Source organism: Tenrec ecaudatus, chromosome 16 (assembly GCF_050624435.1).
Source record: "Tenrec ecaudatus isolate mTenEca1 chromosome 16, mTenEca1.hap1, whole genome shotgun sequence".
Taxonomy (NCBI): domain Eukaryota; kingdom Metazoa; phylum Chordata; class Mammalia; order Afrosoricida; family Tenrecidae; genus Tenrec; species Tenrec ecaudatus.
Window position 1 is genome coordinate 101977596 of NC_134545.1, and position 15535 is coordinate 101993130.

Below are 15535 nucleotides of genomic sequence, written 5' to 3' on the forward strand. Positions count from 1 at the left end.
TGACAGAGTTTTATAAGATCCAGGACTTACGCATTGCAAATACCTTTTCTCGGCAGCATAAACAGTTGACTGTACTTGTGGACTTCACGGGAATCAAGCGCACTTCTGGGAGGAGAAGCTCAAAACCATCAGCCAAAGTAAGGCCAGTGGATGATTGTAGAACGGACCAACAATTACTCACAGGCAGTTGCAGTGGAAGTTGAAAAAAATATTGAAATAAATCCATGAGAGCCAAAGAATGACTTTGAGTTTATCAATATGAATGTAGAAGCCATCTCAAGAGTAGGTTTGGCACCCTGAGCACTAATGACCAGACACAGAAGGAGATGTGGGACGACGCCAAAGGACATTAGACGTGAAGGAAACAAAAGGCGCTGAAAACGACAGAAGAAGAAGAAAAGAAGGCGTACGCCAGAAGAGACCCTGTAACTTGCTCTTGAGCATAGAGGACCTAAAGTAAGTGGAAGAAACAGCCAAGGAAAAGAACTGAACAGATCATTTCCAACTCAAAAAGACAAAATTAAAGTATTGCAACAAACTATGCAAAGACCTGGAGTTAGAAAGTCTAAAAAGAACCGTGCACAGCACGCTTCCCAAGCTGAAAGAACTGAAGAAACAATTCAAGTCTCGAGTTACAGTATTGAGGGATTGGCAAAGCACTGAACAGCACAGGAAGCATTCAAACAAATGGAAGGAATACACACAAAAAGGCTAGTCCACAGTCGACCATTTCAAGGAGCAGCAAGTGATCAAAACCTGGTGGTACTAAAGGAAGTCCGACCTGCACTGTAGGCACTGATTAAACAGCAAGTCTCCAAGAATTGACAGACTAACACTCGAGATGCTTCGACCAGTAGATGGACGTGCTCACTTATCTATGCCAAGAAATTGGGGAAACAGCTACCAGGCCAACGGAGTGGAAGAGTTTCTTTGTTTGGACCTGTTTCTAAGTAAGGATGTGGACATTTTTGAACAACATCATGAAAATTGCAGACAAGAACAATTTTTTGTGAAGATAACTGAAAAACAGTTTGAAGCAGTACATCAAAAAGGGAACAGCGAGAAATTCACACCAGATTCAGAAGAGGATGTGAAACAAAGTCATCCTGGCTCATTTTAAATGGGGCTTGGTTGAAAACAAGGACCAGCAAGATGCTTACTTGTGTTTCATTGACTATGCAAACTCATTCAACACTGCGGATCATCACAAAATATAGATCATAACCTTGTGAAGAATGAGCGTTTCAGAACACGTAATCATGCTCATGCGGGACCTGTACACAGATCAAGAGGCTGTTGTTCAAAGCAAGGGGATGTGGTGTCTTTTAAAATCAGGAAACGGGTGTAAGAGTTGTATGATTCACCGTACTTATTCCACCAGTACACCAAAAAGCTGAAGAAAGAAGCATCCAGATTTAAGGAAGACCCCTAACAACCTGTGTTATGCAGATGATACAACTTGCTTATTAAAAATGAAGAAGACTCTCACTGATGAAGGTCAAAGAACACCGCCTTAATATATATTACAACACAGTATAAAGCAAACAAAAGAGCCTCACAAATAGACCACATCCCGATAAATGGAGAGGAGATGAAAGTTACCAAGGATCTCATTTTCTTGGATCCACAATCAGTGCTCATGAAGCAGCAGTGAAGAAATCCAATGGCATTGCATTGCGTAAATCTGTTACAAATGTCCTCTTTGTTGTGGTTAGGTGCTTTCAAATTGGTTCTAGCTAACAGCAGCCTTGTGCCCGACAGGACGAAGCTCCACCCAGTCCTACATCCAATTGCATCTTCGCAGTGTTCCGTATGTCTGAGCCCATTGCTGCAGCCACTGTGTCCGTCCACCTTGTCGCGGGCTTTCATACTTTTTACTGCCCCTTCCCTCACCAAGCGTCATGTCCTTTGTTTCTCCAGCTTTGCTTCTATCCCCCAGACCATGTTTTCCAACTACTTACTCTTCCTTCTTCTGCATTTCCAACTTTTGCATTCCTATCGCCAATAATTATCAATGCATCTTGATTACTTGTTTGGTCAATTTCAGGATTAAGATGTTGGTCGAATTCTTCAATTTCAGAATCACTTGTTTCAGTGGTTGGGCCATAAATTTGAATAATTGTTGTATTGATTGGATTTCCTTGTATGCAGACAGATATTATCCTATCACAGACACCATTGCACGTCAAGATAAATCTTGAAATGCCTTTTTTATTATTAATGCAACATCGTTCCTCTTGATTATGTCATTCCCAGCAGATGATTTTTCTAATTCAACATGGCCCATACTAGTCTATTTCCACTCATTAATGGGTAGAATATCGATGTCTACACATTCCATTTCATTTATAATGACTTCCGATGTTCCAAGATTTGCACTTCATACATTCCAAATTCCAATTATTAATTGAGATTTGTAGGCATTCTTCTCATTGAGTTGTGCCCCATCAGCAAATGAAGGGCCTGGATGCTTTACTCCTAGGCTTTATTACATCTACACCATTATGATCAACTCTGCTGTCCGAAGAGAAGGCAGCTCTTCCTCAGTCATATTTTGAGGGCCTTGCACCCAGAGGGGCTGATCCTCTCATACGAGCTCTGAAATGTTTTGCTTCTGTTCTTAGGGTTTAAGTAACTGACAATGTTTCCCTGCTGTCCATAGGGTTTTCAGTGACATATTCCCCTGAAGTGCACAGCCTATGTCTTCTTTGCAGACTGTTCTTAGTCTGGAAGCTCTTCTGAAACTGTACACTTGGGGTGACTCTGCTGGTATTTGAAAATAGCTTTCAGCACCACAGCAACACACAAGCCACCTCTGTATGACACACTGACAGACAAGTGGTGGCATGATGTCTTTAGAGTGTTCAAGAACAAAGATGTCACTTAGTAGACTCAGAGGCACCAACCCCAGCCATGGTAGTTTCAATCACCTCATATACATGTGAAAGCTGGACAGTGAGTAAGAAAGATGGGAGAAGAATAGATGCGTTTGAATTATGGTGTTGGCAAAGAATGTTGAGTATACCATGGACTGCCAGAAGAACAATCAAATCTGTGGTACAGCCAAATTGCTCCTTGGACGTGGTGGTGGTAAGACATCTTCTCTTGGCCTTTGGACATGCCGTCGAAGAGACTTGTCTAGAAAAGGACATCATGATTCATAAAGTGGAATGTCAGACATCACAAGGAAGACCCTCCATGAGATGGGGTCACACAGTGGCTACAACAATGGCTTCACACATAGTGATTGTGAGGACGGCACAGGACCTGGCAGTGCTTCATTCTGCTACCCACAGAGTCACATTGAGTCAGACAAACAACGACAATAGTGTGGTGAAGGAGCCCTGGTGGTACAATGGTTCAATGCTCTACTGCTAGCTAACAGATTAGCAGTTCAAATCCACCCAGTGGTTCTGAGGCAGAAAAGAGCTGCGATCTTCTCCTATCAATCAAGAGCACAGCCTAGAAAGCTTATGGGCAGCACTGCGCTGTCACGCGGCATTGCTCTGACTCAACACTGACTAGGCACCTAACAGCAACGAGCATTTGTTCCACGCTGTGATCGATATTATAAGGAATCCTTAAGAGGTCAGACAAGCATCGAACAACAACAATTCATGACAAATTCAAACAAATGAGTTTGAAAAGTGTTTTCAAGAACGGAATCACAGATTTGACAAATGTATTAAGTGCAATGGAGAATACTTAGAAGGTGATAAGGTTGTTTTGTACAAAAAATTTGAATACATAGCATTGAAAAAGAAATTTCAGTTTGAGGGCTATCCCTCAAACTGAACCAGATTAGAGCAGAGAGAACTCATTTCAAGGAGCAGAGGATGGAAATCGGAAATGACAATGGGTAGAATCATGGAGTTCTTTAATTACCGAGCTTATAAATGTGAACAACTTTGTGTGACCACTGGAGAGACTCTGTAAAGAGAGGATGGGGACACAGCGGTCACAATAAGACCATCTTCAGTTTCCAAGTCACTGTCACTTTACATAACATGGATGTCCCAGGCATTGAACGTGGTGTTTTGTAAGCATCTCCTCATGACAGTCCTATGAGGCGGAGCCAGTATTCGCTCCATTTTATAGACAAGCAAACTGAGGTTAAAAGCTCCCCAGTAACCTATCAAAGGCTACATAATTACTGATTATTGCACTGTGTGGTTACACATACACAGGTGCACACATACAAAGGGGCTTTGAAAAGGCCACAGGAAAAAATTTTTTTTTAATTTCTGTTTTTCACTGTGCAACCCGCTTCAGTGCCTGGAGCCCCCGGGGTAGAGCCGGCAATGGTTTGAGGTTGCAGTTGCTTTGGCACAGGACCCCATGAGAGGCCCATGGGATCGGAACCACGGAGAAATCACATCTTTTTTTCATTCTATTTCCATCCGTTTTTATTCAAATGCATACGCACATAGGCGCACATTTATAAAGATGAGTGCTTTTCCCAGATAGAATTATTTAAACAAGGAAACACTAGCCATAATTTCAGCAAGAGGTCCTCTTATGAATCTCCTTACTTCCTGTCAGGTGCGATCCTAATTTTTTAGAGCTGTGTCTGTAATTTTGATATCATTTTGTGATATGCTTTTTAAATTTACCATTATCAGGCAAAATTTTTCTCTGCGGTTATCTCGTACTTGCTATTTGTAGTGATTAAGCAGCTAAAGGTTATTTACTCAACTATTTTCTTTTGTTCGATATTGAGACTATCTTATCTACTTCTCCTGCCCCCACTTTCTTTTTCCTCTAATAAATGATGCTTCAGTAAACAGGCTCCTCCACATGCCATATTGTTTCCAAAGAATTTGTTCCCCAGAATGGGTGTACTGTATCAAACTGTGCGAGCATGTTATGGATCCTGAGTTCTATTGCCAAATTAGTATCCAGAAAACTGGGCTAATACCAACAATTACTCATTTGCCAATTTTACTAGAAAATCTTGTGATCATTGGTTATTACATGATTAAGTTTTTACTTAATAGACATAAATGGTACTTCTGATTTGTGTTTTTGATGCTAGAAATTTCTTTTTTTTTTTTTTTTTTGGAGGCAGAACCATCCAGGTTTATTCTCCAGACAGGCAGCATCAGCAGGTACTCTAATTATTTTTAAATAAATCACTGATTATGTCCTCAAATGTAAATTGTCTAAAAAAAGTCCTTCACCTATTTGCTGATTGGATCCTAAATTTTATCTTTATAATGCTAGTTTGGATCTGTGTATATTATAAATAGTACTATAATTTATCACTTGGGTATAATTTCTAATATGCTGCATTATTTTTAAATACCTTCACAACTTATTTAGTAGCTTTTTCCTAAATTTTAGGAAGTTCTAATCCTTCTAATATGAGAGGTCTTTAAAAAATTCACAGAAAAGTGGAATTAAAAGATCATGGAAAATTTCCACTAACTTTTTGAAGCCTCTTCATATCTAAGACTAGAATTTTGGCCTATTTCTCCATGATGGAATGTTTAAGTATAATTTTTTGTATCCAAATTGCGCTCATTCATTTGGTGATAAGGAAGGAATGCAACCATTTCCCTCATTCTTGGTATGTATTCAATAATTTCTCATTTCCTGATTGTGCATGGTACATGGTTACACGTAAATCTTTTCTGTTTCATTTATGAGTTTCTATCATGTGCTCTTTTAAAGCCCTGTAAATATTGAGTGCTCAATTTTGTTGTCATCGTTAAATGAAAAATAAATCACTGACTCACTTGCCTTTGTGAATGAAGATCATTCTTGAGGTCACTTAAATCATCCTTTAATATCTCCTTAAGATATTATTCCACTTTTTTCTGGCTTTGTTATTTAAGCAGTAAAGGGTTAAAAAAGGCTCTCCAATTTGTTCCCCTTTATAAGTAAATTCAATTTGGGGGTTATAAACTATTAATCTTTCTTTATTTTCTTCTTTCTATGCAGCCGTCTTTGGGCATTGGGCTGTATTTCACATGGTCTCTACAAATTCTTCCCATCTCTAATCTCCTGTGTGTGCATCTCATCTGTCTTCTTCAGGGATTCTGATTATTCACCTATTGGATGCTCTTCCTTCTAGTTCTTTACTTACTTTTTATGAAATGGAACAATGCAACGGGCTTAAATGGCTTAACTCGAGTTTATAGAAGTGTGTTTTCTGTTTCACTGAGTTAAGTTTTAATATTTTAATTTTGATGTTTCTTTCTTCAAATGGCAATCTAATCTGGTTTCTTTCTTAATCCAGTGTGTTTTTCCCTTTCTTTCCTTCTTCCTCCTCTTTCCTTTCTTCCCTCTTCCTTCCTTCCCACATTGAATTGCACTGGTTGAACAGATGTGCTTCTTTGATCCCTCGGAATATAGACCCGGCTCTTCTAAGAAGCACCTTGGCTCTTTGCCTGACCACTCGTTTCGGATGTCCAGTTTAACGCCCAGTATCGCTTTGTCCTTCTTTCACAGGTCAAAGCTGCATTGATTTGTTTTCAAAGCCACTCATGCAAATTCTTTAATTTCACCTACAAATTTTGGTCAAAACTTATATTTTGCTGAAGGAATTTAAAAGAAGGAGACTCCACTGGATGCTGCCCCATCATCATTCTAAATGTCTGCTTCTAACAGAGAGATGTTGAAAGGCTTATGGATACTGTGCCTTGGAGTTGATTCTGGCCCTTGTGCCCCCATGTGACAGACTAGAACCGCCCCATAGAGTGTTCTTCACTGTCATCCTTCTGGAAGCAGAACCCATGGCGTTTCTCCCACAGAGTCACTGGCTAAGTTCAAACTGCCAGCTCTTTCAGTCAGCAGCCAAGCACTTGACTGCTGGGCCACCATGAGTCGAGGGTGGAGAAGGGGCCGTGACAGGCGGCCATTCAACAGATAGGAAGTTTAGCAATGAGTCCTGTGTGTAGCATGCAAGCTTAGATTGGGGTAATGGTGAAAAGGGAAGTAAAAGACTTGGCCATGAGAGGCATCCAAATGTCATTCAAATCAGGTGTTTCACACTGTGCACGAGGACAATGGGTCATGGAGCCATTTAACTCATTCAGCACCATGTGAACTGGCCATGCTGACCACGGGCTCTCCATTTCCTTGGACAGTCAGTGTTGCTTGGGAGCACTGCATTCCCCCCGATGAAAATCTGTCCAACTGTCTTTTCAGTAACATTCCCTGGGCAAGCTCCCCTATCGTCCAGGCTGTGCGAGGCAACAGCACAATCTGATCAGGGTCTCGAGTAGCACACAGGTGAGGCAGCACAGCGAGCTCACCCTTCACCCCTCACCCCTGCAGGATTGCTCAAAGCACAGGACCATCATGGAGTCAACATGTCCTTTTCCGTTTACCCTACACTGTTGCTATCATTGTGGGAGGAGTTTGGTCTCAAAAGGTGTGTTCTGGAAAGAGTCTGGCAGAGACCAGTTAAGGGCCTTCCTGCATCAGAGAGCAACAGAAGCAGAAACTTGAGTAATCTTACTGGTAAAGCAGACGGTGGCCAGATTAATTTAACAGCTCCATTTCCAATCCGGGCTGCTCTTAAGGAAAGGCTGACCGATATAACTGACCAGCCAGCAGAAGGGATTCTCTAAGCTAAGTAGCACACAGGGGCCCTGGCCAGCAGAAGTACCATCCCAACAGGGCTCCCCAAAGCTCCCATTGCAGACGAGAGGAAATGTCCACACTCTCCTACTCCCTTCCCCAAACTCTCTCTTGCCCATGCGCTCATGTTACACAATTTCCCATTGTGGGTTGAAGAGGGCTCCGAAGGAATATCTGGGGTCTGGTTTGGGGTTAGCAGAGGGTGAAAGGTGCAAAGAAATTCTCCTTTCAATGGAATTGGGCATTACCTCTCGACCCCTTTGGCTGGCTTTACCAATTAGGCGGCAGGTCATAAATTCCAAAACTCTGCCCTCTCATTGTTGATCAACAACCAACTTGTGACACAGCGCTAGAACGGCCCTAGAATCCTCCTGCTGCCTCCACTTTTTAAGAGTGCTAATTGAACAAACTCAGTAAAGTCTCCCTGTGCAAACATTTCTGAGAGCCTACATTGTGCCTTCTATGGCAGAGGCAGGCCGACACGAGGGCCCCTGAGCTGGCTCACAAGGGGTTTACAAAGAGGTGCCTCTGGACTCCATGAAGCAGTATGGCAGGTGGTGGACCCGTGGGAAATTGTATGAAACTTGGCAAATGGGAAAGAGTACCTTTGAGGGAAAGAAAGGAAGAAGTGAGGTCAGGCTCGGGGACAGTCCAAGGCTGCAGGTGCAGGGGCCCCTTTCCTTCTCTGGTTCCATGAGGAACGGCACACTCATCTGTTCACGCAGGTGACACTCACGTGTACAAAACTTCACTTCCAGGTCATCTCTGCAGCCTTCGTGCACTCTTCAGCACCCGGGGCCATGCCCGACTCATCTTTCCCTCCGGTGTGTGGTATGTGGCATGTACTCAATCCCTCTCTGTCTCATAAAGAAATGAATGAACAGCATTTCCTCATGGAGAGACAAGCTTCCCATCTCCTCATCGGTGAGAAGGGTTTGTGAGGATGACGGGTCCTGGAGAAGGTTCTGGCAGGGCTGCACGTGTGCGTGTATGTGTGTGTGCGTGTCCATAAGTACTTGAATCATTCTCAGAAAGGGCCGAAGGCTCGGAACTGGAAATCCTAGCAGTCCTAGAGGAGGGGGCAAAGGAGAGAATTAAGGAAAAACAAAAGGGCATGCTGATGAGGGGAAAGCAAAGTAAAACAGAAAGATGAAGCCGGATTGTTGCGGACAAACGTCACGGAGGTTTTTATGGGGTGGCCTGGCTCAGCCTCCTTTGTGTCGAGGACAGAATCTTGAAGTGGACTTTGCAGGTGAAATCGCTCCAAAGTATTCCATGGGTCTTTACTTGGAGCAAAAATTCATGGATTTACAGCAAAAATTCCATGGAATATCATTGTAACCATCATTCCATAGGCCATGCTGATACCAAAACAATGTGTTAGTGTTTATCTGAAATTCAAATTTAACTGAGAGCCTGGCATTTTTTTATTTGCTATATTTGGCGACTCTCTTTGAGGGGCCTAGCCAAGATGGATGCATGGATGAACAGGTCTGGGAGGAGATTATGGAAAACTCAATTCCCATAAGGCTTTACAACTCGGTGATTTTATTCTAACACTTGATTGTTAAGTGATCGGGAAGCCCCTTGAAAGACAAGGATGGATTTCATGAGGAAGATAATAAGGTGATTCTCGAGTGATAGCAAGTGGGTGAAGGCCGCCCTCTTTCCCACTCTGCAGTTTCCGTAGCCGGCCTTATGGTCACCTGAATTTATAAACAACCCACAGTCACCCAACCCCCGGCCAGACCCTCAGACTCTCCCTCGGAGAGGCTCTGAGGAGAGAGGACTCTTCGTCTTTATCTATGGTGAGAGACAGAAGGCCGAGTGAATGTTCCACACGGTGCATGGTAGATATTGACCATCCTCCATAGAAATCGGCTGCCGGCATCTTCAACAACCCAGCGTTGAAATGCAGGCTGTGCCCTCACTACTCAGAGGGCATTGAGAATGACAGGGCGCATGGTGGCCGCCCACGCACAAGGTCAGCGGAATTTAAAGTGCTGTGTGTGAGCACTGGTACACTGTGTAGTCATCCTCGGCCGTCGAGTCAATCCGACTCACAGTGACCCCGTAGAACAGGACGGACTGCCCGTGTGGGTTTCTGAGACCAAAGACCTTGACAGGAGCAGAAAGTATCACCTTTCTCCCACTGAATGACTGGTAGGTTTGAACCAACGACCTTGTAGCGAGCAGCCCAAAACATAACCCACTAAGCCACCAGAGTTTTTTTATACTATGCAGTAGTAAATGCCAAATAAAGAGTAACTACTGCTATGTGGACACACTGGCCAATTAAGCATGTACTTTTTCCTATTTGGATAAAATATGCCTTCTTTTAGCTATCGCTGTATCTTCAAAAACGAAGTTCTCAATGCTGTACATTGTAACTTGACAACTGTATCTGCAATTCCACAAGAAAATTAGAGAATAATTAACATGGTGACTTTTGGTTATCTAGATTGGGGTCATTTATCTACAAAGCCATGTGTTAGCAGAAATCCAAAAGTATCACATGGTTAGAGAAAGATACTTCTGTAGACCTACCATTACAGGGCTTTGTCATTTCTTTCTCAAAATACATGAAAAGCACTTTTTTAATTTAAGGATTTCCTCGTTCCAGTTGAAACAAGGAAGTGCCATCGTGAAAACTCTTAATTTTAAAACAATTTAAACTCTGATTCCCATTGGAAGAAGGCTGTAGAATTGATTCCCATTGGAAGAAGGCTGAAGAATTGATTCCCATTGGAAGAAGGCTGTAGAATTTCCCATTGGAAGAAGGCTAAAGAATTGATTCCCATTGGAAGAAGGCTGTAGAATTGATTCCCATTGGAAGAAGGCTGTAGAATTTCCCATTGGAAGAAGGCTGGAGAATTGATTCCCATTGGAAGAAGGCTGTAGAATTGATTCCCATTGGAAGAAGGCTGTTGTATTCACACACTCCTTGCCATCAAGTCTATTCTGATTAACAGTGACACCCCCTACCCCCTACCCCCAGGACACAGAAGCTCCATGGAGCTTCCAAGACTATTAAACTTCAGGAGAGCAAACAACCTCATCTTTCGCCAGCAGCACAGCTGCTGGGCTTGAACTGCCAGCCTGACGCTTCTCAGCCTGATGCTTAATCAACGGTACCACCAGGGTTCCTTCGGGAACTTGAGGGGTCGCTCTGATGGTCACCTGAAAGGCCATCAGCATTTATTCTACCCGGCGACAGGGGCTCAAGGGCCCGTCACGGGGATGAAAGGCAATTGTGGAGATGTTATGACCACACTTCAGTATTGAAAGTGTAAGAATGGGCTAGAGGAATTAGTATAAACTATCACACACCGGCAGATGTTTAAAATTTCCCAATAACGAGCACACATGCCGGAGCTTGAGAAAATGAAAACAGTCAAGGCATTCGATTCCTATATTATTTGTTGGGGGGAAAAAATGCCTGCGACTCAAACCAATTTAATCCATGTGATACACATAGCAATGACTTGCCCAAGGAAATATTGAACTCCATTAGGAATGCACATGCCGAATCTGACTCAACAAGTCTGTGTATTTCTCCTCGCAAAACATAATCTCTTTCCTGCATTGTGTGAGATGGAGGTTAGATTACATGTCTTGCCTGTGTGATAATTGCCACATCATAAATTCTGATGAAATTATATCAATATACAAAGCAAATGGAAGTCTGACCCACCATCATTTTCTAGCTCTCAGAGAGAGAGAGAGAGAGAGAGAGAGAGAGAGAGAGAGAGAGAGAGAGAGAGAGAGAGAGAGAGAGAGAGAGACTGACACACAAGGAAACCCCCAGCTGCTCGGAGCAATGCTATTTCATCCTGCCTTAGCCTGGGAACTGTTATTAGCGATCTTGACCAGGAGTGGCTGATGGAGTTTGTGGTTTCTGCTCTGAATATTAAACTTAGGCAGACAAGAGTCCTTATTGTGGGGAGCACTTGGAAACGGCAATCCAAAATTGCTTTATATTTGCGGGATTTGATTGCTTTCGATGATACAGCCCCTAGCTGGTGGGCCTCTCTGGCTGGTTGTGTTTTCAGATTATAAATCATTCCTTTGACGGAGTATCTGCCATAACCAGGTCTCGGTTTCCGTGGCATCATTTTTTTATATTACAACCGGCAACTGTTATTCTGGGCTGTTCACTTAAGTGACGCGCTTTTGCATAATGCATGAGAACGGGGTCAAAGTCAAAGCTCATCAAGGCGCCCCCGGCTGTTCTTGTACATGTCACAGCATCTCAGACTTGGGGTCTGGGAAGACTGGCTTGTGGAGAGAGCATGCTCGATTTTTATATAGCATCAGCGGGCATGTAGCAATACCGAAATTCAATATCAAGTCAACACAAGGCGAAGCTACACCCACAATTAGCTGATCAGTGATCGATATGTGCCCTTGAAGAGTAAGATGGCATGTTCTTAAGATAGGTGGGTAGAGACAAAAGTGCTTAGAGGAAGACGACTAGGAAGGAGGGTCTTGGCTCACTCTCCTGACAGTACTGGCACTGAGCAAGGTGGCTCGTGGCCTCCTTTCTAGTTCTGACAGTCTACAAAACTCAGCGGTGTAATTCGGGTGCAAGGAGCACACGGGGTCACGGTGAAGACGTTCTTCCTTGTTGCAAACTGGACGTCTAAATTCGGAGTCTAAGCGGAGCTTGAAGAACTGTAAGGTGTCTTACATTCCCAGAACACAGAAGCTCTTCCTGGGGTTACATGCTTACCTCACAGAACACGGCTAACTGCTCTCGGACTGGATTCCGATGCTCTGTGGTGTTTCTGTGCTTTGTCTTCCTGTAAACCGGCCATTGTATGCCCTAAAGTCAGCTCCCACCCATCGCGACCCCCCTGTGGAACAAAACCAAACACCACCCACTCCCACACGACGCTCACTAGCATGGCTCTTTTAGCCCATGGTTGCCGCCCCTGTGTCCATTCATCCCCTTGAGGCTCTGCCTTCTCTCACTGGCCCTCTAGCAAGCATGAGGTCCTTCTCAGAGGATTGACCCCTCCTGGTTACACGTTCAACATAAAGTGAAACAAAGCCTCTCCGTCTGGATTTCCAAGGGTCATTCTGGCTGTCCTTCCCCAAGACAGATCTGCTTGTTCTTCCGGAAGTGCGGCCATAATTCAGTCCTCTTCTCCAACACCATGTTTACATTGTTTTGTTCTTCCCCAGTCTTCCTTTGTCATTGTCCAGCTTTCTTATGCCTCTTGGGGTCATGGACAAGGTCTTATGGGAATATTAATTTGAGAGATGATATCTCATTATAACGTAATGAGATCCATTTATGAGGGGGCTTCCAAAAAGCTCCTGTAAAATGGAATTAAAAAGTGATGGAAGTCTTCCATGAACTTTTTGATGTCCCCCTCGTATACGTGTGAGGTACCTTCTGAATGATGCTCTTATATGCTTATGAATTATGAACTGAAGGAGCCAGTGAGCAGCCAAACAGGCTGTTTTGGAAGAACCTCAGTCTGGAAATAAGCAAGCCTCAAGTGCTCTCCGCCCAAAGGCCTGGCTCCTGCCTGGTCTGCTCAGCTGCTCTGATTAGATCAATACTTCTTTGATATTTGTTTCATCATACTACAAAGCAGGGACTGTCAATGTCCCAAGGCTCCACATTAGCTGGGAGTGGTTTCCAAATTAACCAAGAGCAGCCTTTCCTGAGCCTTCCCTTGCCTTTCTCCATCGGCCCTCCCCCATCGTCCAAAAGAGGATTTGTAGACGTTTTCAAATATAACCAGAAGATAATTGCAGTGTAACCAGAGAAAGCTGCGATGAAACTCTTGTTGGAAACCCTGGGAGATTGTCCCTGAGCCAAGTTGGCTTAGGAGAGTGGCTTCCATCCTCTGGGGCTTTGTTCTTCTGCAGGGTCTGCCCATTTCAGAGCTTTTCCAGAAATAGGTCCAAAAGCATGGCAGCTGAAGATTGGCTAGGTGCAAGATGTTCTCAAATGGTTATTGATGAGTTGATAAGTGCTGGAAATGGGAAAGCATTCCTTAGAGAATGTAACGAATCTTTGGATTTTCAAACTAAGCGGCATCGCAGACAGTTTTCTTTTTTTTTTTTTTTTTAATTAAACTAATGAGACATGGAGACCCCCAAAGAGGAGAGTGTTACAGGTTCAAGGTGATGAGGGAAGCGGCAAGATTGGAAGCAGGATTCAACCTCTCCTGTCTCTTGTCCAGATGTCTTGTTTCAAACATCATCCATTAGGCACCCCCATAGCTATCAGCGTCTGATGCTTCCCTCTTGGTACACAGGGTGTGCTCTGCATCTGGTGTTCTGTTCTATGGTCTCCTACTTCACTCCGTTTGGTTCCAGCACTGGTGGCAGGCTGCTGAGGGCTGTCACCAGACAATCTTAGGAACACTGTTCCCAAGTGCACTTGCAGAAAATTGGCTCATTGGGGTTCCTTTAATAGAGGGCTTCCCCAAATGAGCTCCAGTCATATTTAATGGTATGAGATACAGCCTCACCAGAGCCTAGGACTCCCACCAGCCTGCTACTTTTGATAAAAATACATGCTGGACTCTGGCAAGGAATCTTCCGTTGGTCCACACCAGCGGTTCTCAACCTGTGGGTCACGGCCCCTTTGGGAGTCGAATGACCCTCACAGGGGTCACCTCATTCATAGTAATAGTGAAATGACAGTTATGAAGTAGCAACGAAAATCATTTTATGGTTGAGGGTGGTCACCACAACATGAGGAACTGTATTAAAGGGTGGTGGCATTAGGAAGGTTGAGAACCACTGGTCTAGACCATCAGATGGCCAGGGAAGTTTATGTGGCTGGGTAAAGAAAACCCAGACCACACGAGTTCTGGAATGGGTCAGGGGTGCACCTCTAGAAACGGATGACTTGCCCAGACAGAGCGAGCTGCTCTGGGGTGGAGCTACTTACTTGGGCTCTGGGCAAACACCAGCTCTCTTTCCCCTGGAGTCGATGGCTGTTATTAGCCATTCTGTGTCCACTCTCTGCGGAGGGGCGCCGGATTGGAGTGGCTGTGGGGTGACGCTCACATTCCCTCACTGGTTCTGTTTTGCTGGGGCTTGGGGGAAGGTGGTGTTTAGACCTCTGAGCAGATAGGCACAGTGACGAGGTATTTTGTTAGGAGCTAACTAAGCCAGGCTCCTAACCAACCGCAGCAAAACGGACAGCTATCAAGTAGACGCTGACTCTCAGCCGCCCTGCATGGATCCAAGTAAAACGGTGCCCCACGGGGTATTGGGTAGCTGGTGTTTCAGGAGGAGGACTTGGGGGACACAGCTCAAACTGTTCAGTTAGCAGCTGAATGCATTTCCCCTTCCGCTCGACCCAGGGACTCCAATCAAAGCACTCTCACCGCCATCCAGTTCCCTAGGGCTCCCAGTGACCCTGTGGACAGAGGACTGCCCCTGTGGTTCCCATGGCTGGAATGCTTTACAGGCTCCTGGGTGAGGCTGGAGGGTCCTTGATGATGACCTTGTCTTGAGCCGCCAACTCGGAGAACTCACCTGCCCCCCGGGCCCCTCATGGTTGAGCATTTGCCTGCAGCTTTCAAGCGATGCTCTCAGAGGAGCCATGCTCCGAGCTTCTGCATCGCCCAGGGCAAGGCCTCCTAGCTTCAGCCCATCTGCAGCAAGCATGTGCCTTTCTCACCAGGGCCAAGAGCTGAGGCCCCGTGGCCAAGAATGAGAAGAGGCGGCAAGTCCCCCAGATGCCAGGGCCAGGGAACAAGGAGGCAGTTCTCTGGAGGCAGACGAGGCGGATGCGGGAGCTAATTCCAGGTCCTCCGTGACATGCCCCCTCCCCATCTGAATGGCTTCCAGCCAGACATGTGACCCCCAGCAAGTAGGAACCCACTTGCCCACTTCCTCCAGGGGTCAAGGCAGGTCTTGCCTCCCACCTGTCCGCAGACCACCTCCTTCCAACCTGGGCTCAACCTTTCAAACC